The sequence below is a fragment of the Chelonia mydas genome, chromosome 15 (assembly GCF_015237465.2).
Source record: "Chelonia mydas isolate rCheMyd1 chromosome 15, rCheMyd1.pri.v2, whole genome shotgun sequence".
Lineage (NCBI taxonomy): Eukaryota > Metazoa > Chordata > Testudines > Cheloniidae > Chelonia > Chelonia mydas.
In genome coordinates, this window is record NC_057856.1 from 24,598,830 (window position 1) to 24,610,696 (window position 11,867).

Sequence of the window (11,867 nt, forward strand, 5' to 3'; positions counted from 1 at the left end):
GTTTGATGCGTATGTGGTACAATGAAAGATGGCTTATTACTTAAAGAGCCACTCCCCTAGATCAGCGCCTCCCCCCACTCCCCAGCACCTACTGCGGAGCAGCTGTTTCGGGGGGGATAGAGAGGGAAGGCTGCAGCGTTCAGAAGAATGTAATGGTAGGATTAATCCTGGTTTGTGTTCGTTCCCGTCACCCTTAAGCATCTCTTTTATTCTCGCCTGTAGCCTATCTTCAAATGGAACATTTTAATTAGAAACAAACCCTGCTGTATTGTAAATAGTAAACTTCCGATTTGACAATAGGAGAAGAGTCTGAAAAGTGCAGATCATTCGCGGATCTGCTGTTTGCTGGGGACAATACAGGTCAACAGGTACTGTGTGTTGGTACCACACCCGCACATCATCAGCCGGAACCAGCTGGCTTCCATCAGGCAACAAGGAGACCCGACCCTCTCCTAACAGATAGGTGGGTTTAATGTGACTGGAGTGGCAAGAAGGGGGGGGGGGGGGGAAGCTGAAACAGGAGCGGAGGGTTCTCCCCCCTCCCTCATTGGACATTTGAGCTAATTATGGGATAATCATTCACTGAATTCCTGGGGGACTGCTCAGAGCAGTAGTAGTGGCCTACGGAAACCCCCCCAGAGAGAGCTCACTGGTTCAAACCCAGCCCAACTCAGTGCTGGAAAGTTATTGCTGTCTGATAGATATTTGGTGATTTATGTGGAATGAATTGGAGTCTCAGGTCCATTCTGCATTGAGAGGGGTTCACACCCTCATGTCCCTCACACTGACGGAAGCCATTATTGGCCATATGAGCAGAGAAGCCCAGGGCCAAACAGATCCGGCGATCACCCCACACTCCGAGGTGATCTGTCCTCCTCTGGTTGAGCCACAGTGATTGCTGGTTCCCCATGCTCTGCCTGCTCAGTGGGTGGATGGAGGGAAGTCAGTCCCAGGACCTACCAATTCGGCACCCCTCCCATGGAGAGGAGAGAAGCTTAAGCTAAGTTCTGGAGCCTGCCCATTGGTTCTAAGCCTAGGGATCCTGCCTAGCTCGAGGGCAGAGGGCCAATGGAAAATGCAGACCAGGGTCAGCCTCACCGTAGAGATTCATTGCACTGGCAAGAAATACCCAGGAGACTGGGGGAGAATGCCAGAGGCACCGGTTGAAGCGAGGTGCACAACTCCCATTGGCTTTCCATGGGAGTTGGGAACATCACTGCCCTCTGTACCTCTGAAAGCCTCGCTCTGAACCACTCTCTGGACATGACATGGCAACGTAGTCCCAGACTGCTCAAAGAATGGCCTGAGGCAAGCGCCTGACTCCCTGCTCTTATCCCCACCTGCTGGGTCAGATCTTGACTCCCAGGTTTCCCACCCCCTTTTTTTATAAAGTCCATCTCTCCTCAGGCAAAATTTGCACTGATTTTGAAGGGGTTGGAGCCAGAGGCCAACTAATTACAAATATGAGGGGGTCCATCTTAGACATAGGCTGGAGCTGTCGATTTCGGATCCAGCTCTGAGCATCCCTATGCTGGAGCAGAGTTGGAGTCCAGGCGATTGGTTCGAGGCAGCCCCTAGTTGGAAGGGCCTGATCCTCTGTTGCCCTGCAGCTTGGGTGGGCAGCTGCCCCAGTGCAAAGCATCCCCATTCTGATGGGACCGTGTTGGCACTGCTGCAAATGGTACAGGGGCATGACACGTGTGTGGTAGGGTGGAGATGGCGGTGTCGTTAACCGCGCACTCCAAGTACCTTTAATGGAAAAGCGGGAAAGGAAGAGACCAAGCCAGGCTGGTGTTTTCAGAGCCTTGGCTGGACTGACTCAGCCAGCCAGGAATGAATTTTTCAACCGAAGTAGATGATTAAATCAGGGGTCAGACTAGATGAGCACCATCTGGCCTCGTAATCTATGGATCATATCGGGGAGGTATGGAAATAACCGCTGCCTACGTCATGCTAAGGCTATGTTGGGCCCAATCCTGCAAGGCGCTGAGCAGCTCTTGAGGCCACTCTGCAGGATCAGGCCCTTTGTTTACCCGGTTCCCAAGCAGTTATTAAAATGCAAAATCCTTCTTATCCACAACTCTTAGTGCTTGAGCCTGCAAACCCTTACTTGCAAGAGTAGCGCTTACTCCTGCAGGTAGGCCAATTTAGTTCAGTGGGGCTTGCACCAGTGTACTACTCCTGTGAGTAAGGGTTTGCACAAGCCCCAGAAAGCTGGGACTGAAGTCTCCATTGTTCTCAGCATATGAAGACGAATTGGTTATTTCTTCTTCAGCAAGCGGTTTTGGTTCCCACTCTGTGAATTATTGCTAGGGATCTCTCCACACACCCCTGCCCTCCTCCCCGCATTGTTTCCAGGAATGCGGCGAGGCTCCAGTCCATGAAAGGGGAGCGGGAGGGTTCAGAAAAACGTAGTGCGCCGTTTCAAAACTTCAGTGGAATTAATTAAATCCAAACTTCAACAGTGTGTCAAAAGCTGAACTCTGCTCGAGACCCACTTCAGACATCTTTGCAGAAACAAAAAACCAACCCAACCCCCCTACGCGCGGTATTTCAAGAAAGTTCATCTGAACCGAACATAGGGAGGGAGTGTTGAAATGTTTGTACCTGAGCCTGGGAGAAGCGGATGGAGTTTGCAGGATAGCCTGGAGAAAGCGTTTTAATCTGGTTAGGTGTCTAATAATCCTTCTGTTGAGCAAGCCCTGCAGAATGGAAAGAGATTCAGGAAATAGTGTACAGAAAAGCACAGCCAAGACCATATTAAATAGAGGCATATTAGCTGGTGCTTGAAGACGCTGTTCATTTGAGAAGTATAAAGAAAAGGAAACAGAACGGCTAATTTAAGGCAACTGGGTTACAGCATAGGGAATATTTAGAAGGCTGATTCTGTTGCAGATACAACAGTCTAGTGAAAAGAGCATTTCTGGAAGTCAGTTGACTGGTTCTGTTTCCATCTTTGTCACAGACACGCTATGTGAAGTCACGGGTGGGGTGGCTTCTGTGTCTCAGTTTCCCCTTCTGTAAAATGAGGATAATATCACTTAGCCACCTGGGGAAAGTGCTATAAGATATTTTTAAAAGCACAAATGCCACATTCTCTTGTCCATTACATCCAGGCAATGCTGCTGACTTTAATAGGGTTATGCAGCTGTCAATGAGGGCAGAATTATTTTTTTAAGGCGGGATGTTGTCCCTTCCAATCAGCGCAGCCGTGGGCTGCAAACACAAACTTCCATTTAGCTGTTGCCAATCCTTTTGTGCAGTGGAATTGCACTGATAAACCAATGCCCCTGCTTTACCCCCTTTTATGATAGCAAGCTGGGTTAGAGGTGCAGGTAAAGAGATGAGAGAGGCACGCTGAGCTGATGGAAGATGTTTTCTATGGCCTGCCCAGTGTGTGAAGACAAGTGTTCACTTCCCTCCTAGGTTCATTCTGCCTTATTTCTCCAAGGCCAAATCTCCCACCTCTAAGCTGTTGGCATGTGGTTTTTTTTTTTTTCCCCAGCCTATTACTTTTGCAGACATGTGGTCAATGAAGCTCCTTATGCAGCTTTGGCTCTGAGTGAATGTATTGACGTATAGTATGTTGACCAGGCGGATACAGAAAGAGACCAAAATGTGCTTTTTGCACTGAAATGCACATGCTCTGTGATTTATTAAGTCTCCGTTACACAGGACAGAAAGTTCAAAAGGGGCAGCTCAGCCAGAGGTGCTCCAAGAACACAGCGACACAGAACAAAAATGGCTTACGGACAGGCAAACACAGTAGAAGGAAAGTCGTGTTCCTTGATTTCCTGCTGTACTTTGGCAGCTGGGTTATCTCTGTTCCAGTCTGAAGTTGGTGATCAGCATTTAGGTCTTGATTCAGCAAGGCACTTTAGCATGTGTCAACTTTAAGTATGTGGCTAGTCCCACTGAAATCAACGCAACTACTCACATAATCAGACACATACTTTAAGTACCTCGCTGAATCAGGGCCTGGGAGTGTGGGGCTTATACCTCTTTCTGACTCAACGGTATGAGTCCTTGTTGGAGACCAGATCTGAGTCAAACCATTGATCCATCCAGTACAACAAGGTCTGTACGTCTAAAGTCTTTACCATCAGTTTCAAGGCCAGAAGAGACCGCTGTGCTCATTTAGGCTGACCGCTTTTCTGACACAGGCCACAGAACTTCCCTGAAATAATTCCTGTGTGAACTAGAGCATATTTTTTTAAAAGAACCTCCAGTCTTGATTTAAAAACTATGATGACGGGGTCCTGCCCCCAGGCAAAACATCTGGACACCACAAAATACGTTGACTTGTATCGTGTGTCATCAGCTATTGTATATGGAGAATACTGGTTGGTGGCTGAGTTTCTAAGCTGTAGGTGAACGTCACTCAAGTGATGAAGAACAGAATCGCTATTAAAACCTACAATTGAGGGACCTGACTTAAGGCCCAGTCCAATTGCCACTGAAGGGTGATAGGAGTCTTTTCACTGACATCAGTGGGAGCTAGATTGGTTCAGTATGCGGTGGACGTGGGACAAGGGGATTAATTTCGAAGACCTAGTAAGCATGGCCTCCCAGCCAGGTGGTACCTGTTCGAAGAGGCTTTCTCAGCCACCCACAGCTATGCAGCGTTTGGCGAAGCTAGCATTGAAATGCCAGCCAGTTGATAACACAGGGAAGCGTGGACTGGCTGAGTCTGCAAAGTGTTCCCATCCACCATTCCCCAGCTGCTCTGAACATTGGAAACACATTGGGTGTTATGGGTCAGTGGAAGTTCAGGGGCGGAATCCACATGAGGGCAAAGCAAGCACTTCCCCTTGTGAAATGGTTACTGACAGGCCGTTTGATACTCCAAGCCCTTGGTAGGTAATTGGCATATCAAATCCATTTCCTCCTGCTTCCTTCTGTGTTGCATCAACAGCATTGATACCGCATGGCAGTAACATGGCCTGAGACAGCGGGATGGAACTACTTAGATGCTTAGAAACAGTGTCTTAGAAGAACTTGCCTGCTTCCAGCTCTTTCCTCCCCTGATCAAACCTGCCCAAGCATTTGCTCAATTGCTTCGCAGCAGCTGGTGCCTGGAGAAGGGGCTGAGCTGGAAGAACGGAGATGCTCTAGGCTGGCCTGGCAGCGCATTAACAGGACAATGTGGAACTCTGAGATTGGAAGGCCACAGGGGCTGTCGCTGTGCATTGAGATGCACTGTCTGTGCAGGTGCCCATGGGTGGAACAGTACAGGACACGGCAGCACTGTGCTGCATTAGCAGAGTTGAGTGGCTGTGACACCACTGGCATGCTCTGGATCCGGTTTGCAGTGCATCGGCTGAGAGGTGTTCGCGGCCACTGGAATATCAGGGCTGTTTCACGTTACTAGCCGAGCTGCACTGGGCAAGTCGCTGGAGAGCCAGTACAGCGCTTAGATGCACTTCATGTGACCCTAGCCAGTGCTGTGTGAGGTCCTTTACTTTTTAGTGCCCCCTATCCTATACTCCTCCCTTTCTGCTTCGCTCTCTTCCTGTTCTCCACTTTCTGTCCTCCATGTTTACTGCACTTCATCTGCCTCCTCTCATCTTTCCTAACCCTCTCACCTTCTGTCTAGTACCTGTGCTTTGATAGGTGTGGTGTACTGAGGACTGTGCTGAAACCACAAGTTACCACTTTAAGGGGGGTTGGGGGTGGGGGGTCCTAGCCTGCTGTCCGGCTAGGGGAAATCTATAGGGAAGCGTGTGATCAGAGATGGTCTGGAAAGAAGCTGCCTAGAACAAAGAGGAGTGAGTTGTGCCTCTCTGTCTTAGGAAGCAGCCTGCTTTGTCACTCTGTTTTGGGGTTCTTGTGTGTTATCATTCTAAATTCCAAGATATACAGTAATTACATTCTTAGGCGCTGACTCCATGGGTTCTCTGGGGCTGGAGCACCCACGGGGGCAGGGAAATGGTGGGTGCTGAGCACCCACTGGCAGCCCCCCTACCAGAACCTCCCCCTCACCCCAGTACCTCCTGCCCGCCAGCAGGCCCCGTAGATCAGCGCCTCCCCCCACTCCCCAGCACCTACTGCGGAGCAGCTGTTTCGGGGGGGATAGAGGGGGAAGGATGCAGCGTGCTCGGGGGAGGGATCGGAACTGGGCAGGGAAAGGGTGGGGGCGGGAAGAAGCAGGGTGGGGTGGGACCTTGGGGGGGAAAGGGTGGGGTGGGGATGGGGTCTGGGTGGAGCCGGGGGGGAGTACCCCCTGGCAGATTAAAAACTCAGCACCTATGATTACATTGCAACCTTCCAGCGGGCATATTCTATGTTTTTATCTAACTTCTCTGTATGTATGCTGTGACAATAGCAAGATCAGCAGCCCTGGGGAAGAGGCTCCCCTTTCACTCTGTTAGCCTGTTGGTATCCCCACCTCAGTAGGGTGGCATGAGTCCTGGGCTCCCCTTAGCTCTTTCCATGTGGCTGTGTGTACCTCTGGGCTCTCTTATATTCTTGCTTTCTTTGCCTCCTCCCGTTAGCTGACCCCTGTGTTTACCTACCCAAGATTCCCAGCACTCTTTGATGCTCCACACCCTTTTCCTTGAGTTTTTAATTTGTTTCCAATCTAAACATGAAGGGCTCTTCTCCAGCTCTTGCTTTTTAAAAAAAACAACAAAAACAAAAGCACAGTAGCCGTGTTTTCCTGTTCAGCTGTTTGCTGGGATATTTTCACATGTGGCAAACATACCCAGACAATTAATCTTGTGCACCCACGGGGTGTAATTGGAAAACAATGCATGACTGATAAAGCTGTCTCTTCATTCTCCATTGTGTTGTTTCTTTGTAGGAACTCCTTTTCTTGCTGTGCCGGGGCCAATTTCCCCCAGGCTCGATCTGATTGGATACAATGAAAGTAGACAATATACATTTAAGAAAAAAAAACCCAATATTAGGATCTTCTATTTTCCTACTGTTTCTCTTCAGAGAGGGGGAGGTAGCCAAAGTCAACAGTAATTCACATAAACATGAAAGCAAGATGAGAGAGAAGCAGCTTGGCTCTCATCTCCTTTGCTGCAGTCCAATGCCTGCTGCTTGGGGGCCCAGATCTTACCCGGTTTATGATGCTTGTCCTCCTGTGAAATGAGTAGGTGGTCTGAGCCCAGCTCTGAGGGAGCGTCCTGACACAATTGGCACCCTTGTTAGCAGTCTCCGCAGCAGAGAGACCATCGCGTGAGAGGCTGAGCTATCCTCTCACCCCAGAGGTGGTCTGTCCCACCAAGCGCTGAGGCCCGTGGGCAGGGCAGCGTGGGAAACTTGTGTAACTGACCCTGCTGGGGCTGAAGGGGGGGGGGATCTGAATTCTGACCCTTTGGCGCTAAAAGCCGCTGCTTCTTGTGCCATAGAGCTGAGCCCTGTATGGGGAAGCAGTAGCAGACTCGCAAACCTCTTTTGTGGACCGGTCATGGGGGCAACGCCCCTCAGCCTCGCTATGTGAGGATCACACCCCAGCAGTAGCGTAAGTATCTCCGCTGTGGCCAAGCAGAGGAGCTAGGCCCTAGGGCTGCCAGTCCAGCAGCTTTCACAGCCCCTCCACACAAACTGGCACAAGGCTAGTCCGACAGCATCTTCTTTCCTAGTCCATCTAACCCCTTCCCAGTCTGACAATTATCTGTGCACCTAGCGTCCCTATCTCTCCCTCCCTACTCCAAGCAATTGATTGAACTATGTTCACTTCCTAAAGGGCTCCCAGCAAATCTATCCATCTGCCCAAGCTCAAAGTTTATAAGGATGAGACGCAAAGGTCCGTGTTGACAGAAATCCTTGCGTAGCTTAACAGGATGCTGTTTCTTCTTTAATCGTGAACCTACCGTGAAAGCGAATTGAAATTCTCCACCGTGTTCCTGGCACTACCGGTGTGTTACCCGCATACAAAAAAAGATTTACCGCATTGGGGTAGCTGGGGAGGGGGGGCACCACAAAAATGTTCATCGCCTATCAGATGTCGCTAAGTAAGGCTAGCTTGCTCTCAGGCTGTGTTCACCCAGCGCGAGTTGTACTGGTGTTGGGGCTCTTTGAAACCTCAGAAGCAACTTTATTTGCATCTGTTGTCTGACCTCCGAACTAACCTAGAGCTCTCTGGCAGGAGAACTGGACTGAGACTTGCTGCATCCACACGCACTCATCCAGTGTTCTCTCCTTGCCTGGAGGGGATTTGAACCACCTTAGCGGCGAAAGACTCTGTAGCCTGTTCCCCTCCCCCGCGCCATGCAATTCTAGAAAGGCATGTCTAGGAAACCTCAGATAAGAGCCCCATTGCCCCAGACTCCGTGCAAATACCACAAGTGACAATCCTTGCCACAGAGAAAAGGCGCAGTGTGTTGGGGGGGGGGGGGATTTATTTTTTATGGCTAACTCTTGAAGTTGCAGTTATAAAATAGCCATTAGTCATCCAGGGTCAATTGTGATACTCTTCTCATGCTGAGTAGCACTTTACTGTCCCCGTGATCACCCTGAAATCATCGGGACGAATGGCAGAATAATGTGCAAAGCCCTCACTATCTGCCCCTTAACGAAGGCACCTGTATAAGCTGATCCTTCTCTCTTCCAAAAGTATCAGAGTGGTAGCCATGTTAGTCTGTATCAGCAAAAACAACGAAGAGTACTTGTGGCACCTTATGCCCAAATAAATTTGTTAGTCTCTAAGTACTCCTCGTTGTTTTTTCTTCCAAAAGTAGTGCTTTTCCGGTGTCCCTGTCTTGACAGCTGTTCACTCCATGGCTCATCCTAAGCAGCCGCCTGTCCCTGTCTGGCATTCAGAAAGTCAAAATCCAGCCTCCCAAAGTTTGAAACTGGATAATAGTTTAAAAAATATATATAGGCAAAAATGATCACTGGATCCAGATACAGAATATAGTCTAGTGGTTAGAGATGAGTGGACTGGGTTGTTGTCTGGAGATATGTCCTCCGTGCCCTCTACATCTGTGGTGTCTACACAGTTAAAGATAGATACTGACATAGTCAAACTGAATAGCAATGGTTGTCGCTGCCAGGAATTAACAGGACAGTGTATAAGCTTGATTGATAGGCTCTTCCACTGTTGCTCCATGTGCATCCTGCTGCAGGCAGAGTGCTGGCCAGCAGCTCATTTGAAGGGAGACAGTCGGATCAGAGGTTTCAGGGCTGGCTGTTTTCCTCATACCCATCCTTCATTTTTGCAGCCACCGCCTCCATGTACAGATCTGCTCTCTCAGCAAATCGGCCTATGTGCCAGGACCGCAGCAGGGCTGCTAGCAATCATAGGATATCAGCGTTGGAAGGGACCTCAGGAGGTCATCTAGTCCAACCCCCTGCTCAAAGCAGGACCAATCCCCAGTTTTTGCCCCAGATCCCTAAATGGCCCCCTCAAGGATTGAACTCACAACCCTGGGTTTAGCAGGCCAATGCTCAAACCACTGAGCAGCACCAACGTTCACGCAGGAGCTGTCTGCCTGCAAATTGCTCTCTAAAATGACCTTTCCACCGAGGTGTGATCCTTTTAGAAGAGTTTCAGTACCAGGCTGTTGTTAGCCAGCTCTGCTCTTCAGCCTCTGTTGCTTTGTGTCTTCAGGTGGTTATTAATATAGAGAGACAGGCCCAGATCAAAACTCTCTGAACCGTGGAGAAAGATTGGTGGCTTAGGCTTATTTATCTCTTCTAAAACACAGTGCACCCTGCCACAGCGGGAGGGAAAGCAATCATGACTCAGGGGAAATTAAGGCTTTGATGCTGCAGATCAGGAAGGTTTTAAATTCTTCCTTCAAGTACAGTTGATTAAATTTCATCTACTGAAAATTCTCCTTGCAGTTTCAATTGTATATAGGATTCCTTTCTTCCTGTCCTAGTCAGATGCACCAGGTTTGTCATATGCCGTAAAACAGGTGCTACGTTCCACTCCGGAAGTGGCTGCATTTCCGTGGTGGGTGATATGATTTCTTGGCGTGTGCACACATTAGGGATAACATTACTAAATCTTAATTAAGTGGGGAGGGGGACAGGGGAGCCGAAGGGCAAGGATCTTCGTTCCTTCTGGATGGAATGCAATATAAAGTCTCTTGAACAATCATCTATAAGCTGTGCATTGCATCCTTGTTTTTTCTTCCTTTATGTAAATGTTATGTTTTGATTTCTTGAACAGGGATGTTAGGTAATGTCTGGACTGCGCTCTGGATAGGGAATGTACCATATAAATGCTATTTAGTATTAAAAGGCCAAACCCTCAACAGGCATAATGCTCGGTAAAGTCCATGAGAGATTTGCCCGTGTAAGGACTCCTTTAGAACTTGCCCCCTCGGTATTAGCCCATGTGGCAGAAAAGCACCAGGGAACAAAGCACAGTAGGGTGACAGGCCAAAGTTCACCGAGCCACTTGCAGGAAACCTCTGAATGCTGGTGTGCAAAGCAGCGGGGGCTTGAGAAAGCAGGAACTCAGAAATCTGCCCCTGCAAGCCTCTATTTTCAGGGCAAGGCAGTTAAGCACCAGAGATCGCTCGCTACATGTAAAGCCACAGTGCTGGTTAAGAACTGCAGGTGGCAAGCTGCTTGGTGTGGATGGTTTAGCAGCAGATGGTGTCTTGACAAGTTATATCTTTTTATCTATTAAAACACCATCCCTGGTCAGATTTGTGCCATACTCTAATTGGGGACTCAACAAGAGCCTGTAAACCAGGGCCGGCTCTCCCGCGGATTAACAGGACTGACCGCTATGTGTGATCAGATGATTCAGTCTCGGTTGATCTGGGTGTGCAGGTGAGGGAGATGGTGATTCCTGAGCCAGGCTGGGCCGCGAGGAGCAGGGGATCTGAGTGAGCATGTAGCGCTGAACAGAACGGGGAGCTGAGAGCCTGAGCGCCCATCTCTACAATGCTGCTCCGTGGCGTGAGCATTTCTGTTTGATCAATGGCCATGGAACTGAAGCCAGCCCTTCTAACACTTCAAAACAGTAGAGCTTTATTTGAATTCAAAGAAAAGAAAGGTCCCTTTGGCATTCTGCAGGAGAAGAGATTGTGTTTCTAGCTGCCAGGAGTGCATACTTTCTAATTCAAGAAAGAGCAGCAAGACAGACCCCATAGACTGTTGTCGGCGCAAGACCAACAAAAATCCTGGCGTTGCACATGGAGAGACTGAGAAGCTGAATAAATTAAAACAGAGGCTGCTTTATTATTAGTCCGAAACTGGGCCACACATAAGACGGGCCAGGGCTGGGGGAGCGGAGTGGGCACCATATCTCAGAGAGGAGGTTGTTTCATTTCCAATCCAGTTCTCTTATTTGCCCTGGACCGGATTCCCCCTCTGCCATGGAGGGGCAGCAACAGGGCAGAAAAGTGGAAGGAAGAGTGGGGACTTGGGAGAGCTGGCTTCAGTTCCCAGCTGTGCCACAGATTCCACCTCTCACTCTCTGCCTCAGTTTCTCCAGCTTTAAAACAGGGCTGATGCCCTGGCAGGCAGGCAGAGCGGCTGTGTTCATTCCCATTTCTAAAATGCCTCCTGCGGAAGGCACAACACAGGTGCAGAGCTTTAGAAACAAGGACAACGAGCCTGAAGCTCATGGCTGGAAGGAGCAGAGCCTGTGTGACACTGGTCTGTCTCTCTCTCTCCCCCCCTCCCCCTCCGCCCCCAACATGGTCCATCTCCAGTGGCTTTGAAGGAGCTATTGTGCCTTAGGAAGACAAAGCGTGGGAACGCACCGCACCCCATGCTGTGCCTACACCCGGCTCACTGATGAGGAGCCAGGTAGGTTAGTGTGAGTCTTGTGTGTGCTACTTGCCTCTGCCATAGCACAGCCATAGATCCTTTCTGCAGAGCAATCCTCTTGGGAAATCGCCGCTCTCCCACACAATGGCTGCCTCAAGCCCCAGCCCTTCAGCCCCCATACA